This window comes from Salvelinus sp. IW2-2015, unplaced genomic scaffold, assembly GCF_002910315.2.
Source record: "Salvelinus sp. IW2-2015 unplaced genomic scaffold, ASM291031v2 Un_scaffold3047, whole genome shotgun sequence".
NCBI lineage: Eukaryota > Metazoa > Chordata > Actinopteri > Salmoniformes > Salmonidae > Salvelinus > Salvelinus sp. IW2-2015.
Genome location: NW_019944339.1, coordinates 84,177 through 90,377, shown reverse-complemented (window position 1 = coordinate 90,377; position 6,201 = coordinate 84,177).

Genomic DNA, 6,201 nt, shown 5'->3' with positions numbered 1-6,201 from the left:
CTATAACAAAGAACAAACAGCAAAAACATATACATGATCAAATACAAATCTTAGAATCAACTATTAAAGACGACCAGAACCCACTGGATTCTCCAATTACCTTGAATGAACTACAGGGCAAAATAAAAACCCTCCAACCCAAAAAGGCCACAGGCTTTTCATTGGTATCCTCAATGAAATGATCAAATATACAGACAACAAATTCCAATTGGCTATACTTAAACTCTTTTACATCATCCTTAGCTCTGGCATCTTCCCCAATATTTGGAACCAAGGACTGAGCACCCCAATACACAAAAGTGGAGCCAAATTTGACCCCAATAACTACCGTGGGATATGCGTCAACAGCAACCTTGGGAAAATCCTCTGCATTATCATTAACAGCAGACTCGTACATTTCCTCAGTGAAAACAATGTTCTGAGCAAATGTCAAATTGGCTTTTTACCAAATTACCGTACAACAGACCATGTATTCACCCTACACACCCTAATTGACAACCAAACAAACCAAAACAAAGGCAAAGTCTTCTCATGCTTTGTTGATTTCAAAAAAGCCTTCGACTCAATTTGGCATGAGGGTCTGCTATACAAATTGATGGAAAGTGGTGTTGGGGGAAAAACATACGACATTATAAAATCCATGTACACAAACAACAAGTGTGCGGTTAAAATTGGCAAAAAACTCACACATTTCTTCCCACAGGGCCGTGGGGTGAGACAGGGATGCAGCTTAAGCCCCACCCTCTTCAACATATATATAAACGAATTGGCGCGGGCACTAGAACAGTCTGCAGCCCCCGGCCTCACCCTACTAGAACCTGAAGTCAAATGTCTACTGTTTGCTGATGATCTGGTGCTTCTGTCACCAACCAAGGAGGACCTACAGCAGCACCTAGATATTCTGCACAGATTCTCTCAGACCTGGGCCCTGACACTAAATCTCAGTAAGACCAAAATAATGGTGTTCCAAAAAAGGTCCAGCTGCCAGGACCACGAATACAAATTCCATCTAGACACTGTTGCGCTAGAGCACACAAAAAAACTATACATACCTTGGCCTAAACATCAGCGCCACAGGTAACTTCCACAAACCTGTGAACGATCTGAGAGACAAGGCAAGAAGGGCCTTCTATGCCATCAAAAGGAACATAAATTCAACATACCAATTAGGATCTGGCTAAAAATACTGGAATCAGTCATAGCACCCATTGCCCTTTATGGTTGTGAGGTCTGGGGTCCGCTCACCAACCAAGATTTCACAAAATGGGACAAACACAGAATTGAGACTCTGCATGCAGAATTCTGCAAAAATATCCTCCGTGTACAACGTAGAACACCAAATAATGCAGGCAGAGCAGAATTAGGCCGATACCCACAAATTATCAGAATCCAGAAAAGAGCCGTTAAATTCTACAACCACCTAAAAGGAAGCGATTCCCAAACCTTCCATAATAAAGCCATCACCTACAGAGAGATGAACCTGGAGAAGAGTCCCCTAAGCAAGCTGGTCCTGGGGCTCTGTTCACAAACAGACCCCACAGAGCCCCAGGACAGCAACACAATTAGACCCAAGCAAATCATGAGAAAACAAAAAGATAATTACTTGACACATTGGAAAGAATTAACAAAAACACAGAGCAACCTAGAATGCTATTAGGCCCTAAACAGAGAGTTACACAGTGGCAGAATACCTGACCACTTGACTGACCCAAACTTAAGGAAAAGCTTTGACTATGTACAGACTCAGTGAGCATAGCCTTGCTATTGAGAAAGGCCACCGTAGGCAGACAGGGCTCTCCACAAGAGCAAACGACAGCTATGTGCACATTGCCCCACAAAATGAGGTGGAAACTGAGCTGCACTTCCTAACCTCCTGCCCCAATGTATGGACCATATTAGAGACACATATTCCCGCAGATTACACAGAGCCCACAAAGAATCAAAAAACAAACCCAATTTTGATAAACTCCCATATTTACTCGGTGAAAATACCCACAGTGTGCATTCACAGCAGCAAATGTGTTGACCTGTTGCCACAAGAAAAGGGCAACCAGTGAAGAACAAACACCATTGTTAAATACAACCAGAAGCGAGAAGAGCGAGGAGAGACAGAGAGAGGAGCGAGAGAGACAAGAGAAGAGCGAGATGAGAGCGAGGAAGAGAGCGAGAGAAGCGAGAGAGCGAGAAGCGAGAGAGAGAGAGAGAGAGAGAAAGAGAGAAGAAGACAGGACAGGACAGAACAGAGACAGACAGAGACTATGTACTACACACCCGTGTAGAGCCACGGTGGTGCGCTCCCATATGACCGTCTCCTCCATTGCTGCGCTCTGTAAAACAAAGAAGAAAGAAAGGCTATTCATCATCAGTTAGAGTCCCAGGGGAGTCAGTGAGTCAAGTAGAGTCATAGAGTCAGTAGCCTCCAGGGCTTTAGATGCCATGCACTTATGGAAAATACACTTTACAAGCCTCAACATCGAAATGAGGAAAATAAACTTTTTACAGCCCAACATCTAAGATGAGAAAAAATAAACTTTACAGCCTCAAACATCAAACATCTAAGATGAAGAAAATAAACTTTACAGCCTCAACATCTAAGATGAGAAAAATAAACTTTGACAGCCTCAACAATCAAAGATGAGAAAATAAACCTTACCAGCCTCAACATCTAAGATGAGAAAATAAACTTTACAGCCTCAACATCTAAGATGACAAAAATAAACTTTACAGCCTCAACGTCTAAGATGAACAAAAAAATAAACTTTACAGCCTCAAACATCAATATCAAAGATGAGAAAATAAACGTTTACAGCCTCAACATCTAAGATTGAGAAAATAGACAAAACCTGGGGTCGCAGCAAAATTATACCATTTGTTAAAAACGTTACAACAATTCAAAAACAGATTTCACCAAACCCACAAGTGGGCGCAGGGTAGCTCTAGTGGTTACGAGGTTGGGACTAGTAACTGAAAGGTTGCAAGATCGAATCCCTGAGCTGACAAGGTAAAAACTCTGGTGATCTGCACCCGAACAAGCATTAACCCACAGTTGCTCGGTAGGCCGTCATTATAAATAAGAATTTGTTCTTAACTGACTTGCCTAGTTAAAAACAAAAAAGTGTTTGCCCTAAGCCCCTACTCGCCACCTTACCGGACATATCTACAAACAACACCTGTGTGTATAGTGTGTTACGTATCGTGGCTGTGTGTTTAGTGGTACGTGTATCCTTGTGTGTGCCTGTGTTTGTATGTTGCTTACAAGTCCCATTGTATCCATAAGGGTGATATTTATCTGTTTATTATGTTCTACGCTGCATTATTCGAGTATAATTTGCTTGTAGTTATGGCTCTGATATAGGCGTTCCTGTAAGTCATCTCTATGTAGACTGGTCCTCGTAGTCTGGCGACTTGGGGACTGAAGAGACGTGCTCGGGCATACCCTAATAAGGAACCTGGTATAAGCTCAGGCTGCCTGAAAAGCGCCTTAGTTTGTCAGGCTTGCCTATACTAGATACTGCGTCATATGTGTCAAGATGAAGGGGACGGAGGGGGAGGAGGAGGGGTGGGGAGCAGAAGGAGAGAGGAAAATAACATGAGAGTAAGAAGAGAAGGGGGGGCAGGGAAGAGGTAAGGACCCAGAAGGGATAGAAGTGGAAGCAAGCGAGAGGGAAGAGGGAGAGAAATGAGGAGAGGAGAGAGGAGGAGAGAAGAGAGAGAAGAGAGAAGAGAGAGAGGGGAGAGAAGAGAAGAGCAGCAGGAGAGAGAGAGGAGAGGACAGAAGGGAGAGAGAGGAGACGAGAGAGAGAAGAGTGAGAGGAAAGAGAGAGGGAGAGAGAGAGAGACAGAAGGGAGAGAGTGGGAAGGAAGAACAGGGGCAGAGAGAAGAGAGAGAGAGGAGAGAGAGGAGAGAGGGGGCAGCGAGGGGAGAGGACAGAAGGAGAGAGTGGGAAGGAATAGAGGGAAAGAGGGAGAGAGAGAGGAGAGAGGGAGAGAGGGCAGGGGAGGGGGAGAGAGAGGAGAGAGAGGGAGGAGGGAGAGAGAGGAGAGAGGGATCCCCAGGGTGTATGTGCGCACGCACCAGAGCTGAGACGATGGTTTCCTTTTATTATTTGATGGCTCCTGGCAATGCCAGCGAGAAGAGAGAGATGGCATCTGCTGAGCACAAAATGCCCTAAAGCCAATGATTGTCACCAGACTACACACGACTAGGCTACCATCCTGGTTACTTTGTGATAGCATTCACATAGTTATCCTAGCCAGCAGTCACAACTACTCTCTAGTTAGCTTTATAGGCAGATTTTACTGTATCCTAGCTCAGCGCCAGCAGTCACAACTCCCACCAGCATCTCTGGTTAGCTTCTATAGATTCACTGTGTCCTGAGCCGCAGTGCACAACTACATCTCGCGTTGTTAGCTTCTACTAGCATTCACTGTATCCTAGCCGAGCAGTCACCAACTACACCACTAGGCTTTACAGTCTCTGCGTTAGCTTCTATAGCATCAGCTTATCCTAAGTCAGGCAGTCACACAAGTGACATCCTCTGTGTTAGCTTCTTATAAGCCTTCCACGTATTCGCTAAGCAAGCAGTCCACAACTAGCCCACTCAGTACATCTCTGGTTAGCTTCTATGCATTCACTGTATCCTAGCCAGCAGTACACAACACTCTCTGTTAGCTACTTATAGCATTCACTGTAATCCTAGCCCAGCAGTCACAACAACGTTCTGGGTTAGTTCCTATAAGCACTCACTGCTAATCCTAGCCAGCAGTCCACAACTACACACCATCTCTGGTTAGCTACGTAATAGATTCTCACTGTATCCTAGCCAGCAGTCCAACTACATCTGCTGTTAGCTACATATAAGCATTTAACTGTTATCCTAGCCAGCACGTCACACTACATCTCTGGTTAGCTTTATAGCTTCCTGTATCCTAGCCAGCAGTCAAACCTCTACCCACTAGGACTACATCTCTGGTTGGCTTCTATACGCCTTCACTGTATCCTAGGCCAAGCAGTCACAACTCACACACCACTACGGCTACATCTATCTGGGTAGCTTCTACTAAAGCATGAATCACTGTAACCTAGCCAGCATCATAATACTACAGACCACTAGGCTACGATCCTGGTTAGGCTTTCTATAGGATTCACTGTATGCGCAGACCAGCGGCCAAGCAACTCAACTCGGTGGTTAGCATTCTAATACGATTCACTGTATCTACTCGCAGTCCATATCCCGGCTGACTTCTTAGCATTCCTGATCAGCCAATCAGCCTGTAGTACACATCATGACTAAGCAGTCAAATTCACAAGTTTATTTTTATCTTAGCCCTTCCGTACACGTCAGCTAATATTCTCGAAGTCTGTACGGAAGAACCCAGCCCTAAAACCAAACAGCAAAAGGCAATGGGCAGGTGGTAGACATGCACCTGCATTGCTACTATCTCTGGGTTAGAGGCTTCTGGATAGGTCACTGTATCCCCAGTCGTGTATGAAGGGGAAAGGTGGATACCTCGTCAGTTGTAGAACTGAATGCATCAACTGACAAATGTGTCTTCCTCATTTAACCCAACCCCTCTAAGTCAGAGAGGTGTGGGCGGCTGCCTTAATTGAGCATCAACGTCATCCGCCGCCCGGGAACAGTGGTTTACTGCCTTGCTCGGGGCAGAAAGACAGATTTTTACCTTGTCAGGCTGGGATTCGAGTCCAGCAACCTTTCGGTTACTGGCACAATGCTCCTACCAGCCACATTGGACTCTGGAGGAGTGGAAACGCGTTCTCTGGAATGATGAATAACGCTTCACCATCTGGCAGTTTGACGACAAATCTGGGTTTGCGCGGATACCAGGAGAACGCCACCTGCCCGAATGCATAGTGGCAACTGTAAAGTTTGGTGGAGGAGGAATAATGGTCGGGGCTGTTTTTCATGGTTCAGCCCCTTAGTTCCAGTGAAGAGCGATCTTAACGCTACAGCATACAATGACATTCTAGACGATTCTGTGCTTCCAACTTTGGTGAACAGTTTTGGGAAGGCCCTTTCCTGTTTCAGCATGAGGATCTCGCTTTGAGCACAGGGCATACAGAAATGGTTTGTCGAGATTAGTGTGGAAGAACTTGACTGGCCTGTACAGAGCCTGTCCTCAACCCCGTCAAACACCTTTGGATGAATTGGAACACCGACCGTGAGTCAGGCTTAATCGCCC